At 48.3% G+C, this 19,038-nt stretch overlaps 13 non-coding genes and 1 pseudogene across 13 annotated transcripts; all 14 read left to right on the top strand.

The window, feature by feature from the left end:
* The first annotated feature begins 10,429 nt into the window (after positions 1-10,429).
* On the top strand, positions 10,430-10,593 carry LOC135010430 (U1 spliceosomal RNA). Its single transcript, XR_010209775.1, has one exon. It is a non-coding gene; the product is annotated as a U1 spliceosomal RNA (small nuclear RNA).
* Positions 10,594-10,745: 152 nt separating this feature from the next.
* LOC135010436 (U1 spliceosomal RNA) lies at positions 10,746-10,908 on the top strand. The gene has a single exon (XR_010209781.1). It is a non-coding gene; the product is annotated as a U1 spliceosomal RNA (small nuclear RNA).
* A 672-nt stretch (positions 10,909-11,580) lies between these two features.
* Positions 11,581-11,744, top strand: LOC135010431 (U1 spliceosomal RNA). The gene has a single exon (XR_010209776.1). It is a non-coding gene; the product is annotated as a U1 spliceosomal RNA (small nuclear RNA).
* Positions 11,745-11,896: 152 nt separating this feature from the next.
* On the top strand, positions 11,897-12,059 carry LOC135010439 (U1 spliceosomal RNA). Its single transcript, XR_010209783.1, has one exon. It is a non-coding gene; the product is annotated as a U1 spliceosomal RNA (small nuclear RNA).
* Positions 12,060-12,730: 671 nt separating this feature from the next.
* LOC135010443 (U1 spliceosomal RNA) lies at positions 12,731-12,894 on the top strand. Its single transcript, XR_010209787.1, has one exon. It is a non-coding gene; the product is annotated as a U1 spliceosomal RNA (small nuclear RNA).
* Positions 12,895-13,046: 152 nt separating this feature from the next.
* Positions 13,047-13,209, top strand: LOC135010433 (U1 spliceosomal RNA). The gene has a single exon (XR_010209778.1). It is a non-coding gene; the product is annotated as a U1 spliceosomal RNA (small nuclear RNA).
* A 671-nt stretch (positions 13,210-13,880) lies between these two features.
* On the top strand, positions 13,881-14,044 carry LOC135010441 (U1 spliceosomal RNA). Its single transcript, XR_010209785.1, has one exon. It is a non-coding gene; the product is annotated as a U1 spliceosomal RNA (small nuclear RNA).
* Positions 14,045-14,196: 152 nt separating this feature from the next.
* Positions 14,197-14,359, top strand: LOC135010437 (U1 spliceosomal RNA). The gene has a single exon (XR_010209782.1). It is a non-coding gene; the product is annotated as a U1 spliceosomal RNA (small nuclear RNA).
* Positions 14,360-15,030: 671 nt separating this feature from the next.
* LOC135010432 (U1 spliceosomal RNA) lies at positions 15,031-15,194 on the top strand. Its single transcript, XR_010209777.1, has one exon. It is a non-coding gene; the product is annotated as a U1 spliceosomal RNA (small nuclear RNA).
* Positions 15,195-15,346: 152 nt separating this feature from the next.
* On the top strand, positions 15,347-15,509 carry LOC135010434 (U1 spliceosomal RNA). The gene has a single exon (XR_010209779.1). It is a non-coding gene; the product is annotated as a U1 spliceosomal RNA (small nuclear RNA).
* Positions 15,510-16,180: 671 nt separating this feature from the next.
* Positions 16,181-16,344, top strand: LOC135010442 (U1 spliceosomal RNA). The gene has a single exon (XR_010209786.1). It is a non-coding gene; the product is annotated as a U1 spliceosomal RNA (small nuclear RNA).
* A 152-nt stretch (positions 16,345-16,496) lies between these two features.
* Positions 16,497-16,659, top strand: LOC135010435 (U1 spliceosomal RNA). The gene has a single exon (XR_010209780.1). It is a non-coding gene; the product is annotated as a U1 spliceosomal RNA (small nuclear RNA).
* Positions 16,660-17,321: 662 nt separating this feature from the next.
* LOC135010440 (U1 spliceosomal RNA) lies at positions 17,322-17,485 on the top strand. Its single transcript, XR_010209784.1, has one exon. It is a non-coding gene; the product is annotated as a U1 spliceosomal RNA (small nuclear RNA).
* Positions 17,486-17,637: 152 nt separating this feature from the next.
* Positions 17,638-17,779, top strand: LOC135010438 (U1 spliceosomal RNA; annotated as a pseudogene).
* The last annotated feature ends 1,259 nt before the right edge of the window (positions 17,780-19,038 follow it).

The following is a 19,038-nucleotide window of genomic DNA, read 5'->3' as shown; positions in this document are numbered from 1 at the left end:
CACACAAACTCTATTCATAGGGCTGACTTCACTTAGGGGAGATGTTCTCACCCCGCAAAGAAGTGCGAGTATATACCGCACTTACGGTACCATTGGATTTACAGATATTTTCTTGCAATACACTATGGGGGTCATTCTGAGTTGATTGCTCGCTAGCAGTTTTTAGCAGCCATGCAAACGCATTGTCGCTGCCCACTGGAGAGTGTATATTCACTTTGGAGAAGTGCGAATACTTGAGTAGCAGAGCGCCTGCAAAATCGTTTCAAAATAAGACCAGCACTGTAGTTACACTTCGTGTGCGTTGATTCTAACAACCGAGGGACGGCTTTTGATGTCACACACCCATCCAGCGAATGCCCAGCCACGTCTGCATTTCTTCTGCCACGCCTGCATTTTTCCAAGCACTCCCTGAAAACGGTCAGTTGACACCCAGAAACGCCCTCTTTCTGTCAATCTCCTTGTGGCCTGTTCTGTGATTGGAATAATCGCTAGAACTAGTGCAAAACCACAATGGACTTTGTACCCGTACGATGCGCATGCACATTACGGAGCATGCGCATGCACAGATTAGCCATTTTTTTTCAACTGATTGCTACGCAGCGAACAACGGCAGCAAGCGATCAACTCGGAATGACCCCCTATATACATAGAAACATGGATTTTTACTGCAGGAATTATGGTTAGTTTAGGGGTATCGGTTAGGGTCAACAGAGGTGTAGCTAGGGGTCCAAGCGCCCCTGGCAAAGTAAGGGACTGGCGCCCCCCCTTTCGATAAAGCATTGCAGTCCATTGGCGGTTACCATGTTGGAGCCACAGCAACTGACCCCCTCCCCCACACGCTGCCCTACATCATCGGCTGGGATTCACTGTTGGTGTGAAGCCACTGGGAACATTCTGGTAGCATTAGCAGCAGCCTGTGTCATAGATAGGGAAGGCAGAAGGTTAACTAGCTAATAGCAGTCTGTTGGCAGCAGAGGCTGGGCGGGGGGCTGAGAATGAGCCAACGCTGATCAGTGTCCAGTCTGCTCAGACAAAAATATTTTGTGATCAGGGCTGGTTCTAGACCAAAGGAGCCAATGGCAAAAATTTCCTTTGGCACCCCCCCCCCCCCCCCCCCCACACACACACACACATACACACACACACACACACACACACACACACACACACACACCAAAAAAGAACATATCCCAGTTTAACATAACGCTATGTGGTGCAAGGTGTGGAGCTGGTCACTTGTATCAGACCTCTGACATTTGCCTTTTCACCCATATTGCATACTTTTTCTTGCAGGTTGTGTCTTAATTCAAGAAGTGTTCTAAGTACTTCAGCTTAGTATCTTTACTGACCCCTCTTTACCCCACACTACATAACTGACCCCTCTATACCCTACACTACATCACTGACCTTTCTATAACCATCACTGCATTACTGACCCCTCTATTAGAGATCTGCACTTGAAATTTTTCGGGTTTTGTGTTTTGGTTTTGGGTTCGGTTCCGCGGCCGTGTTTTGGGTTCGACCGCGTTTTGGCAAAACCTCACCGAATTTTTTTTGTCGGATTCGGGTGTGTTTTGGATTCGGGTGTTTTTTTCAAAAAACACTAAAAAACAGCTTAAATCATAGAATTTGGGGGTCATTTTGATCCCAAAGTATTATTAACCTCAAAAACCATAATTTCCACTCATTTTCAGTCTATTCTGAATGCCTCACACCTCACAATATTATTTTTAGTCCTAAAATTTGCACCGAGGTCGCTGGATGACTAAGCTAAGCGACCCTAGTGGCCGACACAAACACCTGGCCCATCTAGGAGTGGCACTGCAGTGTCACGCAGGATGGCCCTTCCAAAAAACACTCCCCAAACAGCACATGACACAAAGAAAAAAAGAGGCGCAATGAGGTAGCTGTGTGAGTAAGCTAAGCGACCCCAGCGGCCGACACAAACACCTGGCCCATCTAGGAGTGTCACTGCAGTGTCACGCAGGATGGCCCTTCCAAAAAACACTCCCCAAACAGCACATGACGCAAAGAAAAAAAGAGGCGCAATGAGGTAGCCGTGTGAGTAAGATAAGCGACCCTAGTGGCCGACACAAACACCTGGCCCATCTAGGAGTGGCACTGCAGTGTCACGCAGGATGGCCCTTCCAAAAAACACTCCCCAAACAGCACATGACGCAAAGAAAAAAAGAGGCGCAATGAGGTAGCTGTGTGAGTAAGATAAGCGACCCTAGTGGCCGACACAAACACCTGGCCCATCTAGGAGAGGCACTGCAGTGTCACGCAGGATGGCCCTTCAAAAAAATACTCCCCAAACAGCACATGACGCAAAGAAAAATGAAAGAAAAAAGAGGTGCAAGATGGAATTGTCCTTGGGCCCTCCCACCCACCCTTATGTTGTATAAACAGGACATGCACACTTTAACCAACCCATCATTTCAGTGACAGGGTCTGCCACACGACTGTGACTGAAATGACGGGTTGGTTTGGACCCCCACCAAAAAAGAAGCAATTAATCTCTCCTTGCACAAACTGGCTCTACAGAGGCAAGATGTCCACCTCATCATCATCCTCCGATATATCACCGTGTACATCCCCCTCCTCACAGATTATCAATTCGTCCCCACTGGAATCCACCATCTCAGCTCCCTGTGTACTTTGTGGAGGCAATTGCTGCTGGTCAATGTCTCCACGGAGGAATTGATTATAATTCATTTTAATGAACATCATCTTCTCCACATTTTCTGGAAGTAACCTCGTACGCCGATTGCTGACAAGGTGAGCGGCGGCACTAAACACTCTTTCGGAGTACACACTTGTGGGAGGGCAACTTAGGCAGAATAAAGCCAGTTTGTGCAAGGGCCTCCAAATTGCCTCTTTTTCCTGCCAGTATAAGTACGGACTGTCTGACGTGCCTACTTGGATGCGGTCACTCATATAATCCTCCACCATTCTTTCAATGGGGAGAGAATCATATGCAGTGCCAGTAGACGACATGTCCGACTCCGTAATCGTTGTCAGGTCCTTCAGTCCGGACCAGATGTCAGCATCAGCAGTCGCTCCAGACTGCCCTGCATCACCGCCAGCGGGTGGGCTCGGAATTCTGAGCCTTTTCCTCGCACCCCCAGTTGCGGGAGAATGTGAAGGAGGAGATGTTGACAGGTCGCGTTCCGCTTGACTTGACAATTTTCTCACCAGCAGGTCTTTGAACCCCAGCAGACTTGTGTGTGCCAGAAAGAGAGATCCAAGGTAGGTTTTAAATCTAGGATCGAGCACGGTGGCCAAAATGTAGTGCTCTGATTTCAACGGATTGACCACCCGTGAATCCTTGTTAAGCGAATTAAGGGCTCCATCCACAAGTCCCACATGCCTAGCGGAATCGCTCTGTGTTAGCTCCTCCTTCAATGTCTCCAGCTTCTTCTGCAAAAGCCTGATGAGGGGAATGACCTGACTCAGGCTGGCAGTGTCTGAACTGACTTCACGTGTGGCAAGTTCAAAGAGCAGCAGAACCTTGCACAACGTTGAAATCATTCTCCACTGCGCTTGAGACAGGTGCATTCCACCTCCTATATCGTGCTCAATTGTATAGGCTTGAATGGCCTTTTGCTGCTCCTCCAACCTCTGAAGCATATATAGGGTTGAATTCCACCTGGTATACATGCATGGTCGTAATAAACTAGGATAGAAAAGAATAAAGTAGAAAATAAGATTTTAAACCTACCGGTAAATCTTTTTCTCGTAGTCCGTAGAGGATGCTGGGGACTCCGTAAGGACCATGGGGATAGACAGGCTCCACAGGAGACACGGGCACTTTAAGAAAGACTTTAGTTCTGGGTGTGCACTGGCTCCTCCCTCTATGCCACAGTTAGAGAAACTGTGCCCAGAGGAGACGGACAGTATGAGGAAAGGATTTTGTTAATCCAGGGCAAGATTCATACCAGCCACACCAATCACACCATATAACTTGTGATAAACTACCCAGTTATCAGTATGAAAAAACAACATAGCATCAGTGCAGGACCGATGCAACTATAACATAACCCTTATTGAAGCAATAACTATATACAAGTATTGCAGAAGTAGTCCGCACTTGGGATGGGCGCCCAGCATCCTCTACGGACTACGAGAAAAAGATTTACCGGTAGGTTTAAAATCTTATTTTCTCTAACGTCCTAGAGGATGCTGGGGACTCCGTAAGGACCATGGGGATTATACCAATGCTCCAAAACGGGCGGGAGAGTGCGGATGACTCTGCAGCACCGATTGAGCAAACATGAGTTCCTCCTCAGCCAGGGTATCAAACTTATAGTATTTTGCAAAGGTGTTTGAACCCGACCAAGTAGCAGCTTGACAAAGCTGTAGTGCCGAGACCCCTCGGGCAGCCGCCCAAGAAGAGCCCACTTTCCTCGTGGAATGGGCCTTGACCGATTTCAGTAACTGCAATCCAGCCATAGAATGCGCTTGCTGAATCGTGTTACAAATCCGGCGAGCAATAGCCTGTTTTGAAGCAGGGGCACCAATCTTGTTGGTTGCATACAGGACAAACAGCGCTTCAGTTTTCCTGACTCTAGCCGTCCTGGCCATGTAAATTTTCAAAGCCCTGACCACATCAAGTAACTCGGAATCCTCCAAGTCACGCGTAGCCACAGGCACCACAATAGGTTGGTTCATATGAAAAGATGAGACCACTTTTGGTAGGAATTGAGGACGGGTCCGCAATTCCGCTCTATCCACATGGAATACCAAATATGGGCTTTTATGTGACAAAGCCGCTAATTCCGACACTCGCCTAGCCGAAGCCAAGGCTAATAACATGACCACCTTCCATGTGAGATATTTTAACTCCACTGTTTTAAGTGGTTCAAACCAGTGTGATTTTAGAAAACTTAACACCACGTTAAGGTCCCAAGGTGCCACCGGAGGCACAAAAGGAGGCTGAATATGCAGCACTCCTTTTACAAAAGTCTGAACTTCTGGAAGAGAAGCCAATTCTTTTTGAAAGAAAATGGATAAGGCCGAAATCTGGACCTTAATAGAGCCTAATTTTAGGCCCAAATTCACTCCAGTTTGTAGGAAGTGAAGGAAACGGCCCAGATGGAATTCTTCCGTAGGAGCATTCCTGGCCTCACACCAAGAAACATAATTTCGCCATATACGGTGTAATGTTTTAACGTTACATCCTTCCTAGCCTTTATCAGCGTAGGGATGACCTCAACCGGAATGCTAGGATCCGGCATTCAACCGCCATGCCGTCAAACGCAGCCGCGGTAAGTCTTGGAACAGACAGGGCCCCTGATGCAACAGGTCCTGTCTTAGAGGGAGAGGCCACAGATCTTCTGTGAGCATTTCCTGCAGATCCGGATACCAGATGGCCAATACTCCGGATACTCCGTGGCCAATCTGGAACAATGAGGATTGTTCTCACTCCTCTTTGTCTTATTATCCTCAACACCTTGGGTATGAGAGGAAGAGGAGGAAATACATAGACCGACCGGAACACCCACGGTGTCACTAGGGCGTCTACAGCTACTGCCTGAGGGTCTCTTGACCTTGCGCAATACCTCTGTAGCTTTTTATTGAGCCGGGACAACATCATGTCTATCTGTGGCAGTTCCCACTGACTTGTAATCTGTGCAAAGACTTCCTGATGAAGTCCCCACTCTCCCGGATGTAGGTCGTGTCTGCTGAGGAAGTCTGCTTCCCAGTTGTCCACTCCCGGAATGAACACTGCTGACAGTGCGCTTGCGTGATTCTCCACCCAGCGAAGAATTCTGGTGGCTTGTGCCATCGCCACTCTGCTCCTTGTACCGCCTTGGCGGTTTACATGAGCCACTGCGGTGACGTTGTCTGACTGGATCAGAACCGGTTGGTCGCAAAGTAAGGTCTCCGCTTGACGTAGGGCATTGTATATGGCCCTTAGATCCAGGATGTTGATGTGAAGACAAGTCTCTTGACTTGACCAAATACCTTGGAAATTTCTTCCCTGTGTGACTGCTCCCCAACCTTGGAGGCTTGCGTCTGTGGTCACCAGGATCCAGCCCTGAATGCTGAATCTGCGTCCCTCGAGAAGGTGAGCACTCTGCAGCCACCACAGGAGTGATACCCTGACCCTGGGGGACAGGGTGATCAACCAATGCATCTGTAAATGTGACCCGGACCACTTGTCCAGTAGGTCCCATTGGAAAGTCAGCAAAAAGAAAAAGAGAAAAGGACTGTATTTGTCGATGCACAGGAAGAAGGGTGACCTGATTATCACAATCTTCTGGAGAATTATTAAAATTTAACTTTTATTAGTGTCAAATTAAAATAGTGTGATGATAACTGACAACAAACTACGAGTATAGACGAAACATAAAGGTTAAAATCAAGACGTATACAACATATACCACAAGTGCAATGAAATAATAAGTGTGATTAAAGATTAAAATATGTGTCCGCGTGTCTGTTCTTATATCCAATTATATAATATTGCTCACAATATTTACTCAGTCTGATAATAGTTGTCAGCAATTGGTCTTCATATGTTCACATGACCATTTGTCAGTATTTATAATATCTGGAGTATTATAATATCTCACACTATTTTAATTTGACACTAATAAAAGTTAAATTTTAATAATTCTCCAGAAGATTGTGATAATCAGGTCACCCTTCTTCCTGTGCATCGACAAATACAGTCCTTTTCTCTTTTTCTTTTTGCTGACTAACCTTAGCTGTAGTCGATAGCACCCCCACAAATAATTGTGAATACTTGAATGCAATAGGGGTTATTTTGGAGCTGTATATAGTTCCAAATCTGATATAATACAATTGTGTGTGTGCAGATACAATCCCACCCCCCATTGGAAAGTCCTCGCATGGATCCTGCCGAATGGAATGGCCTTGTATGATGCCACCATCTTTCCCAGGACTCGAGTGCAGTGATGCACTGACACCTGTTTTGGTTTCAATAGGTTCCTGACAAGAGTCATGTGTTCCTGGGCCTTTTCTATCAGGAGATAAACCCTCTTCTCGTCCGTGTCCAGAATCATGCCCAAGAAAGACAGACGAGTAGTAGGAATCAACTGCGACTTCGGGATATTGAGAATCCAGCCGTGTTGCTGTAACACTTTCAGTGAAAGTGATACGCTGTTCAGCAACTGCTCTCTTGATCTCGCTTTTATGAGATCGCCCAAGTACGGGATAATTGTGACACCTTGCTTGCACAGGAGCACCATCATTTCCGTCATTACCTTGGTGAAAATTCTCAGGGCCATGGAGAGACCAAACAGCAACGTCTGAAATTGGCAATGACAGTCCTGTACCGCAAATCTGAGGTACGCCTGATGAGGTGGATAAATGGGGACATGAAGGTATGCATCCTGTACACAAATGCGGACAACAGGTGTCAAGCCGTGTGTTGCCTTTGTCAAGCTGTAATAAGTAGGGATAAGGACGTTAACCACCTCGGAACATCCTCCCTTATACGTCACCTGCAGCGCATTAATCATAAGTCAGTGACAAGTTCAAAAACTTTGGATGACAGCGGAAGCAGTCCACTGACCACCTTCCTCTTGTAACCAAGCTCCTGCAAACCACACCACCAACTCCCTCAGTGTCAATTTCCTCCTTAGACAGGAGAGCCAATAGTCCTGCAGGCCATGTCACTGGCAAGTCTGACGAGTCCTCTCCTGCCTGGGATTCCTCCGATGCATCCTTGAGTGTAACGCCTACTGCTGCTGGCGCTGCTGTTGTTGCTGCTGGGAGTCGATCGTCATCCCAGAGGGGAAGTCGGAAGACCACTTGTACTACTTCCAGTAAGCAATTGACTGTCCAACAGTCCTTTGCGAGGAAGATGAAATATCACAGCAGTCATCCTGCTGCAAAGCGGATAACTCAGGTCTGGGTGGTGAGAAACGTGGTTCCGGTATCCATCGTTAATTTAGAGGCAACTAGAGACTTGATTGAGGTACTGTGTCCCCGGTACCAAATACCCTCTAGGTTCCATTTCTCTAGGCAGGCGATACCGAAAATGTACACAGACCTCAGAAAAAGAGTCACCAGTGTCCTAAAAAATGCAGTTGTACCCAATGTCCACTTGTCTGTGGTTAAGTGGAGCAGGGCAGACTCAGGACTATATGACTGTGACAGCCCACTGGGTAGATGTATTGCCTCCCGCAGCAAGAACAGCAGCGGCGGCACCAGTAGCAGCATCTCGCAATTGCCAACTCGTTCCTAGGCAGGCTACGCTTTGTATCACCGCTTTCCATAAGAGGCACACAGCTGACAACCTCTTACGGAAACTGAGGAACATCATCGCAAAATGGCTTACCCCAATTGAACTCTCCTGGGGATTTGTGACATCGGACAACGCCACCAATATTGTGCGTGCATTACATCTGGGCAAATTCCAGCACGTCCCATGTTTTGCACATACATTGAACTTTGTGGTGCAGAATTATTTAAAAAACGACAGGGGCGTGCAAGAGATGCTGTCGGTGGCCCGAAGAATTGCGGGCCACTTTCTGCATTCAGCCACCGCATGCCGAAGACTGGAGCACCACCAAACATTCCTGAACCTGCCCTGCCATCATCTGAAGCAAGAGGTGGTAACGAGGTGGAATTCAACCCTCTATATGCTTCAGAGGATGGAGGAGCAGCAAAAGGCCATTCAAGCCTATACATCTGCCCACGATATAGGCAAAGGAGGGGGAATGCACCTGACTCAAGCGCAGTGGAGAATGATTTCAACGTTGTGCAAGGTTCTGCAACCCTTTGAACTTGCCACACGTGAAGTCAGTTCAGACACTGCCAGCCCTAGTCAGGTCATTCCCCTCATCAGGCTTTTGCAGAAGAAGCTGGAGACATTGAAGGAGGAGCTAAAACAGAGCGATTCCACTAGGCATGTGGAACTTGTGGATGGAGCCCTTAATTCGCTTAACCAGGATTCAATCTGTTGAAATCAGAGCACTACATTTTGGCCACCGTGCTCGATCCTAGATTTAAAACCTACATTGTATCTCTCTTTCCGGCAGACACAAGTCTGCAGAGGTTCAAAGACCTGCTGGTGAGAAAATTGTCAAGTCAAGCGGAACGTGACCCGTCAACAGCTCCTCCTTCACATTCTCCCGCAACTGGGGGTGCGAGGAAAAGGCTAAGAATTCCGAGCCCACCCGCCTGCAATAAGCAATCCAACTGCAAAAATTGCTAAGAGCATACGCATGCGCCTGCATTTTCTGTGGCACCCCGCAGATAATGCGATCGCCTCTGACTTTCAATCGGTGCGGGGGGGGGGGGGTCAGCAACACTCCATTTCAAAGTCGGAGATGGAGCGGTGCGGGGGCAGGGCTTCAACGGAGAAACAGGAGGCGTGGTCAGAGCGGCTGCATGACATCACATGCAGCCGCTGCGATCACAAAAATGGTGGCGGCTTCCTGCGCACACGTACAGTCTGCACCAACAGGAGGCTAAACCATTTTTTATGATCACGCTGAACTGCACTGAGACTGCAATTTCAGCGTGGTCAAGAAGGGAGGCGGCATACTGGGTGGCCATGCCCTGTGATGGGTGGCCCCAGCATGCGAACCAAAGGATTGCAAATTCTGTTACTTAGCAGAATGTGCAATCCTTACTGAATTAGGCCCATTGATTACAAAATTATAAACAATATTTGAAGTTTTTCTTCAGGGACTAACACAAAAGATGCTTGGGGCTACTAACACATGGGTAAGCCACGTAAAGCTTCCCATGGGTCAGTGGCATCACAACGGGGTTGCGGCACACACCCGAGTGTCACCCGCCAAGGGGGGTGACACCAAAGTGCCGGCTCTTCTTCAGTGACAGAATATGGGTGTTTCACTGTGACATTACGTGCAACACCCAGTTTCTGTCACTGTGCAGGAGCCAGCACTACTCACACACTAGTCCCCGGGTGCAGCCCCCAACCCCCGGGATACCCGCAGCAACAAAATGGTGATTCAGGCCACGCCCCTACCTATGAGACCATGCCTCCTTTTTACCATTGCCCTGCTTATCTGCGCGCACTGCATTACAATCTCCCTCGCCGCCTCTCTGGGTGTCACCAGTGATAGTGACACCTCTGCCATGCTTGTAGCAGCTGGTCCTAAGATCTACGCCTCCAGCCCTGAGTGTTTTCCCTTGTGACGTGTTGATCATCATAGCGAAGCAGATGCTTACAGAAAACTGCTGGTGCTTAGATTGAAAAGAAAAACATTGACGAACCCATCATTTCAGCGACAGGGTCTGCCACACGACTGACTGAAATGACTGGTTGGTTTGGGCCCCCACCAAAAAAGAATCAATCAATCTCTCCTTGCACAAACTGGCTCTACAGAGGCAAGATGTCCTCCCTTGTGCTGCCTCAGTTGAATCTCCTTTACTTGACAGAGATGTGCCTGAGCAGCGGCCCTCCCCAGCCCTATCCCAAATCATACTTATTTTGCATAGGAGATACCATGGTCATGAAGATTGTTCTCCCAGGGTGAGGTTCATTCATTGCATTCTGGGTATGCTGACCCCTGTGATTTCCCCAAATGTGGGAAACTCAATTGCATTATTTGTGGTAGTGGGGGACAGTGTTTGTGCTTTCTTCTGGTCAACTCTGGTAAAAATCAGATTTCTTTGTCTCAGATCTTCCTCTAGCCTTGTTCCTCTTTCGAGAGTTCCCTTGTGCTGCCTCAGTTGGATCTCCTTCACTTGACAGGGGGGTACCCGAGCAGCGACCCTCCCCAGCTCTAGCCCAACTCCTACTTACCTGCCAGGTGAGATACTATGATCATGTAGGTGCTTCTCCCAGGGCAAGGCTCACCCATTGCACTCTGGGTGTGCTGCCCCTGTGATTTCCCCAAATGTTGGAAACTTGACTGCATAATTTGTGTTTCCCCTGGTCGGCTCTCGTATAATTCAGATCTCTTTGTCTCAGGTCTCTCTCCAGCCTAGTTTGCTGTCTGTTTCCACTTCTCTTTTCTTGAGCCGCTCCCTTCTATGCCCTTGCGCACTATCCTAACTTCTCCCGTCTGCTTACTTTGTGCCTTCCAACACACAATGCAAACTTCAGGTAGTGCTGCAGGGCCCTCACCCTTTTAACTGCCTCACAGAGCAGCTCTGGAGCTGTTACAGTGCCCAGCTGCTGCAGAGAAATCAGCTTGAATGCTTCAGGGGCTGGGGCATTGCCAACATGAGCCCCACACCGAAGGAGGGTGGGGGTGTTTAATGCGAACTAAGGGTCATCCAAGCGCTGCAAAAGGCCGCCATGCCCTGCATACCCCTTTTCTCTTTTCATATGCAGATGAGGGTTCCAGCCAACTTTGGCCCACTGCTTGGATGACATCACCATATGCAAATCCATCTGCTGTAGGCCTTCCCCCAGGAATGCTTGCACTAGTTGTTGCATTTGGTTTGTTGTTTGGGGGTGCTTCAGTATTAGGCAGCCTTCTGCCCTCCCATGTTCATCTGAAAATATGTGTTCTCCCTGCAGTTGTTGTCCCCAGATGAGAGTTCCCTTGTGCTGCCTCAGTTGAATCTCCTTTACTTGACAGAGATGTGCCTGAGCAGCGGCCCTCCCCAGCCCTATCTCAAATCATACTTATTTTGCATAGGAGATACCATGGTCAAGAAGATTGTTCTCCCAGGGTGAGGGTCATTCATTGCATTCTGGGTATGCTGACCCCTGTGATTTCCCCAAATGTGGGAAACTTGGCTGCATTATTTGTAGTAGTGGGGGACTGTGTTTGTGCTTTCCTCTGGTCAGCTCTGGTAAAAGTCAGATTTTTTTGTCTCATTTCTTCCTCTAGCCTTATTCTTCTTTTGAGAGTTCCCTTGTGCTGCCTCAGTTGGATCTCCTTCACTTGACAGAAGGGTGCTTGAGCAGCGACCCTCCCCAGCTATAGCCCAACTCCTACTTACCTGCCAGGTTAGATACTATGATCATGAAGCTGCTTCTCCCAGGGCAAGGCTCACCCATTGCACTCTGGGTGTGCTGCTCCTGCGATTTCCCCAAATGTGGGACACTTGACTGCATAATTTGTGTTTCCCCTGGTCGGCTCTCGTATAATTCAGATCTCTTTGTCTCAGGTCTCTCTCCAGCCTAGTTTGCTGTCTGTTTTCACTTCTCTTTTCTTGAGCCGCTCCCTTCTATGCCCTTGCGCACTATCCTGACTTCTCCCGTCTGCTTACTTTGTGCCTTCCAATGCACAATGCGAACTACAGGTAGTGCTGCAGGACCCACACCCTTTTACTTGCCTTACAGAGCAGCTCTGGAGCTGTTACAGTGCCCAGCTGCTGCAAGAAATCAGCTTGAATGCTTCAGGGGCTGGGGCATTGCCAACATGAGCCCCACACCGAAGGAGGGTGGGGGTGTTTAATGCGAACTAAGGGTCATCCAAGCGCCACAAAAGGCCGCCATGCCCTGCATACCCCTTTTCTCTTTTCATATGCAGATGAGGGTTCCAGCCAACTTTGGCCCACTGCTTGGATGACATCACTGTATGCAAATCCGTCTTCTGCAGACCTTCCCCCAGGAATGCTTGTACTAGTTGTTGCATTTGGTTTGTTGTTTGGGGGTGCTTCAGTATTAGGCAGCCTTCTGCCCTCCCATGTTCATTTGAAAATATGTGTTCTCCCTGCAGTTGTTGTCCCCAGATGAGAGTTCCCTTGTGCTGCCTCAGTTGAATCTCCTTTACTTGACAGAGATATGCCTGAGCAGCGGCCCTCCCCAGCCCTATCCCAAATCATACTTATTTTGCATAGGAGTTACCATGGTCATGAAGATTGTTCTCCCAGGGTGAGGTTCATTCATTGCATTCTGGGTATGCTGACCCCTGTGATTTCCCCAAATGTGGGAAACTCGACTGCATTATTTGTGGTAGTGGGGGACTGTGTTTGTGCTTTCCTCTGGTCAGCTCTGGTAAAAGTCAGATTTCTTTGTCTCAGATCTTCCTCTAGCCTTGTTCTTCTTTCGAGAGTTCCCTTGTGCTGCCTCAGTTGGATCTCCTTCACTTGACAGGGGGGTGCCCGAGCAGCGACCCTCCCCAGCTCTAGCCCAACTCCTACTTACCTGCCAGGTGAGATACTATGATCAGGAAGGTGCTTCTCCCAGGGCAAGGCTCACCCATTGCACTCTGGGTGTGCTGCTCCTGCGATTTCCCCAAATGTGGGACACTTGACTGCATAATTTGTGTTTCCTCTGGTCGGCTCTCGTATAATTCAGATCTCTTTGTCTCAGGTCTCTCTCCAGCCTAGTTTGCTGTCTGTTTCCACTTCTCTTTTCTTGAGCCGCTCCCTTCTATGCCCTTGCGCACTATCCTGACTTCTCCCGTCTGCTTACTTTGTGCCTTCCAACGCACAATGCGAACTACAGGTAGTGCTGCAGGGCCCACACCCTTTTAGTTGCCTTACAGAGCAGCTCTGGAGCTGTTACAGTGCCCAGCTGCTGCAAGAAATCAGCTGGAATGCTTCAGGGGCTGGGGCATTGCCAACATGAGCCCCACACCGAAGGAGGGTGGGGGTGTTTAATGCGAACTAAGGGTCATCCAAGCGCAGCAAAAGGCCGCCATGCCCTGCATACCCCTTTTCTCTTTTCATATGCAGATGAGGGTTCCAGCCAACTTTGGCCCACTGCTTGGATGACATCACTGTATGCAAATCCGTCTTCTGCAGACCTTCCCCCAGGAATGCTTGTACTAGTTGTTGCATTTGGTTTGTTGTTTGGGGGTGCTTCAGTATTAGGCAGCCTTCTGCCCTCCCATGTTCATTTGAAAATATGTGTTCTCCCTGCAGTTGTTGTCCCCAGATGAGAGTTCCCTTGTGCTGCCTCAGTTGAATCTTCTTTACTTGACAGATATATGCCTGAGCAGCGGCCCTCCCCAGCCCTATCCCAAATCATACTTATTTTGCATAGGAGATACCATGGTCATGAAGATTGTTCTCCCAGGGTGAGGTTCATTCATTGCATTCTGGGTATGCTGACCCCTGTGATTTCCCCAAATGTGGGAAACTCGACTGCATTATTTGTGATAGTGGGGGACTGTGTTTGTGCTTTCCTCTGGTCAGCTCTGGTAAAAGTCAGATTTCTTTGTCTCAGATCTTCCTCTAGCCTTGTTCTTCTTTCGAGAGTTCCCTTGTGCTGCCTCAGTTGGATCTCCTTCACTTGACTGGGGGGTGCCCGAGCAGCGACCCTCCCCAGCTCTAGCCCAACTCCTACTTACCTGCCAGGTGAGATACTATGATCAGGAAGTTGCTACTCCCAGTGCAAGGCTCACCCATTGCACTCTGGGTGTGCTGCTCCTGCGATTTCCCCAAATGTGGGAAACTTGACTGCATAATTTGTGTTTCCCCTGGTCGGCTCTCGTATAATTCAGATCTCTTTGTCTCAGGTCTCTCTCCAGCCTAGTTTGCTGTCTGTTTCCACTTCTCTTTTCTTGAGCCGCTCCCTTCTATGCCCTTGCGCACTATCCTGACTTCTCCCGTCTGCTTACTTTGTGCTTTCCAATGCACAATGCAAACTACAGGTAGTGCTGCAGGGCCCACACCCTTTTACTTGCCTTACAGAGCAGCTCTGGGGATGTTACAGTGCCCAGCTGCTGCAAGAAATCAGCTTGAATGCTTCAGGGGCTGGGGCATAGCCAACATGAGCCCCACACCGAAGGAGGGTGGAGGTGTTTAATGCGAACTAGGGGTCATCCAAGCGCCGCAAAAGGCCGCCATGCCCTGCACGCACCTTTTCTCTTTTCATATGCAGACGAGGGTTGAAGCCAACTTTGACCCACTGCTTGGATGGCATTACCATATGCAAATCAATCTGCTGCAGGCCTTCCCCCAGGAATGCTTGCACTAGTTGTTGCATTTGGTTTGTTGTTTGGGGGTGCTTCAGTATTAGGCAGCCTTCTGCCCTCCCATGTTCATCTGAAAATATGTGTTCTCCCTGCAGTTGTTGTCCCCAGATGAGAGTTCCCTTGTGCTGCCTCAGTTGAATCTCCTTTACTTGACAGAGATGTGCCTGAGCAGCGGACCTCCCTAGCCCTATCTCAAATCATACTTATTTTGCATAGGAGATACCATGGTCAAGAAGATTGTTCCCCCAGGGTGAGGGTCATTCATTGCATTCTGGGTATGCTGACCCCTGTGATTTCCCCAAATGTGGGAAACTTGACTGCATTATTTGTAGTAGTGGGGGACTGTGTTTGTGCTTTCCTCTGGTCAGCTCTGGTAAAAGTCAGATTTCTTTGTCTCATTTCTTCCTCTAGCCTTATTCTTCTTTTGAGAGTTCCCTTGTGCTGCCTCAGTTGGATCTCCTTCACTTGACAGAGGGGTGCTTGAGCAGCGACCCTCCCCAGCTATAGCCCAACTCCTACTTACCTGCCAGGTGAGATACTATGATCATGAAGGTGCTTCTCCCAGGGCAAGGCTCACCCATTGCACTCTGGGTGTGCTGCTCCTGCGATTTCCCCAAATGTGGGACACTTGACTGCATAATTTGTGTTTCCCCTGGTCGGCTCTCGTATAATTCAGATCTCTTTGTCTCAGGTCTCTCTCCAGCCTAGTTTGCTGTCTGTTTCCACTTCTCTTTTCTTGAGCCGCTCCCTTCTATGCCCTTGCGCACTATCCTGACTTCTCCCGTCTGCTTACTTTGTGCCTTCCAATGCACAATGCGAACTACAGGTAGTGCTGCAGGACCCACACCCTTTAACTTGCCTTACAGAGCAGCTATGGAGCTGTTACAGTGCCCAGATGCTGCAAGAAATCAGCTTGAATGCTTCAGGGGCTGGGGCATTGCCAACATGAGCCCCACACCGAAGGAGGGTGGGGGTGTTTAATGCGAACTAAGGGTCATCCAAGCGCCGCAAAAGGCCGCCATGCCCTGCATACCCCTTTTCTCTTTTCATATGCAGATGAGGGTTCCAGCCAACTTTGGCCCACTGCTTGGATGACATCACTGTATGCAAATCCGTCTTCTGCAGACCTTCCCCCAGGAATGCTTGTACTAGTTGTTGCATTTGGTTTGTTGTTTGGGGGTGCTTCAGTATTAGGCAGCCTTCTGCCCTCCCATGTTCATTTGAAAATATGTGTTCTCCCTGCAGTTGTTGTCCCCAGATGAGAGTTCCCTTGTGTTGCCTCAGTTGAATCTCCTTTACTTGACAGAGATGTGCCTGAGCAGCGGCCCTCCCCAGCCCTATCCCAAATCATACTTATTTTGCATAGGAGATACCATGGTCATGAAAATTGTTCTCCCAGGGTGAGGTTCATTCATTGCATTCTGGGTATGCTGACCCCTGTGATTTCCCCAAATGTGGGAAACTCGACTGCATTATTTGTGGTAGTGGGGGACTGTGTTTGTGCTTTCCTCTGGTCAGCTCTGGTAAAAGTCAGATTTCTTTGTCTCAGATCTTCCTCTAGCCTTGTTCTTCTTTCGAGAGTTCCCTTGTGCTGCCTCAGTTGGATCTCCTTCACTTGACAGGGGGGTGCCCGAGCAGCGACCCTCCCCAGCTCTAGCCCAACTCCTACTTACCTGCCAGGTGAGATACTATGATCATGAAGGTGCTTCTCCCAGGGCAAGGCTCACCCATTGCACTCTGGGTGTGCTGCCCCTGTGATTTCCCCAAATGTGGGAAACTTGACTGCATAATTTGTGTTTCCACTGGTCGGCTTTCATATAATTCAGATCTCTTTGTCTAAGGTCTCTCTCCAGCCTAGTTTGCTGTCTGTTTCCACTTCTTTTTTTTTGAGCCCCTCCCTTCTATACCCTTGTGCACTATCCTGACTTCTCCTGTCTGCTTACTTTGTGCCTTCCAATGCACAATGCAAACTACAGGTAGTGCTGCATGGCCCACAACCTGTTACTTGCCTTACAGAGCAGCTCTGGAGCTGTTACAGTGCCAAGCTGCTGCAAGAAATCAGCTTGAATGCTGGGGCATTGCCAACATGAGCCCCACACCGAAGGAGGGTGGGGGTGTTTAATGCGAACTAAGGGTCATCCAAGCGCCGCAAAAGGCCGCCATGCCCTGCATACCCCTTTTCTCTTTTCATATGCAGATGAGGGTTCCAGCCAACTTTGGCCCACTGCTTGGATGACATCACTGTATGCAAATCCGTCTTCTGCAGACCTTCCCCCAGGAATGCTTGTACTAGTTGTTGCATTTGGTTTGTTGTTTGGGGGTGCTTCAGTATTAGGCAGCCTTCTGCCCTCCCATGTTCATTTGAAAATATGTATTCTCCCTGCAGTTGTTGTCCCCAGATGAGAGTTCCCTTGTGCTGCCTCAGTTGAATCTCCTTTACTTGACAGAGATATGCCTGAGCAGCGGCCCTCCCCAGCCCTATCCCAAATCATACTTATTTTGCATAGGAGATACCATGGTCATGAAGATTGTTCTCCCAGGGTGAGGTTCATTCATTGCATTCTGGGTATGCTGACCCCTGTGATTTCCCCAAATGTGGGAAACTCGACTGCATTATTTGTGGTAGTGGGGGACTGTGTTTGTGCTTTCCTCTGGTCAGCTCTGGTAAAAGTCAGATTTCTTTGTCTCAGATCTTCCTCTAGCCTTGTTCTTCTTTCGAGAGTTCCCTTGTGCTGCCTCAGTTGGATCTCCTTCACTTGACAGGGGGGTGCCCGAGCAGCGACCCTCCCCAGCTCTAGCCCAACTCCTACTTACCTGCCAGGTGAGATACTATGATCATGTAGGTGCTTCTCCCAGGGCAAGGCTCACCCATTGCACTCTGGGTGTGCTGCCCCTTTGAATTCCCCAAATGTGGGAAACTTGACTGCATAATTTGTGTTTCCCCTGGTCGGCTCTCATATAATTCAGATCTCTTTGTCTCAGGTCTCTCTCCTGCCTAGTTTGCTGACTGTTTCCACTTCTCTTTTCTTGAGCCGCTCCCTTCTATGCCCTTGCGCACTACCCTGACTTCTCCCGTCTGCTTACTTTGTGCCTTCCAACGCACAATGCGAACTACAGGTAGTGCTGCAGGGCCCACACCCTTTTAGTTGCCTTACAGAGCAGCTCTGGAGCTGTTACAGTGCCCAGCTGCTGCAAGAAATCAGCTTGAATGCTTCAGGGGCTGGGGCATGGCCAACATGAGCCCCACACCGAAGGAGGGTGGGGGTGTTTAATGCGAACTAGGGGTCATCCAAGCGCAGCAAAAGGCCGCCATGCCCTGCATACCCCTTTTCTCTTTTCATATGCAGATAAGGGTTCCAGCCAACTTTGGCCCACTGCTTGGATGACATCACCGTATGCAATTCCATCTTCTGCAGACCTTCCCCAAGGAATGCTTGTACTAGTTGTTGCATTTGGTTTGTTGTTTGGGGGTGCTTCAGTATTAGGCAGCCTTCTGCCCTCCCATGTTCATCTGAAAATATGTGTTCTCCCTGCAGTTGTTGTCCCCAGATGAGAGTTCCCTTGTGCTGCCTCAGTTGAATCTCCTTTACTTGACAAGGGAGGCATTTTGGATTTTTTCTTTGGGTACCCCTACACCTGATGGTCTGATTGAGAGCATCGAACTGAACAACATTGGCAGTCTCTGAAGATTTTATCTATTGATTTACCTAATATATTATTTATTGAATATCCATTTATTGTATGTTTAATAAATAAACAAAATTATTAGAAGTAGCTATTTTGGGAACAGCATTCCTCTTAGTATGAAACTGTATAATCCTGTTGTGTGTGTTCCTTTAAAGTTCTTTAGTAAAATCCACTAGTAATGATGAACATCAGATTTCTTCCTCCATCCTCTTTTTACACTTTCTCTTGGTTCTATATATATATATATTTTTTATTTTTTTATTTTTTTTCCCTCCTTCTCCCAAAAGGCCCCCCTCCCTCCCCCCCCCCCCCTCCCTGTTTTAAATTTTTACATCTTTAAATCTTTAAATCTTCGAATCCTTAAATTGTCTGTTTAATAATTATTCTTTCTTCAATTCTTTTTGTTGTTTAAGCAGCAATGTAATTATTCCAGGGGTTAAAATAATGAAATATAGAAATAATATTAACAAAAATTAAAGGTAAAAATGAATTGATAGAATGATCCCATTAAAAGTAAATA

This window comes from Pseudophryne corroboree, unplaced genomic scaffold, assembly GCF_028390025.1.
Source record: "Pseudophryne corroboree isolate aPseCor3 unplaced genomic scaffold, aPseCor3.hap2 scaffold_2345, whole genome shotgun sequence".
Taxonomy (NCBI): domain Eukaryota; kingdom Metazoa; phylum Chordata; class Amphibia; order Anura; family Myobatrachidae; genus Pseudophryne; species Pseudophryne corroboree.
This window is presented reverse-complemented; position numbering and strand designations above follow the sequence as displayed.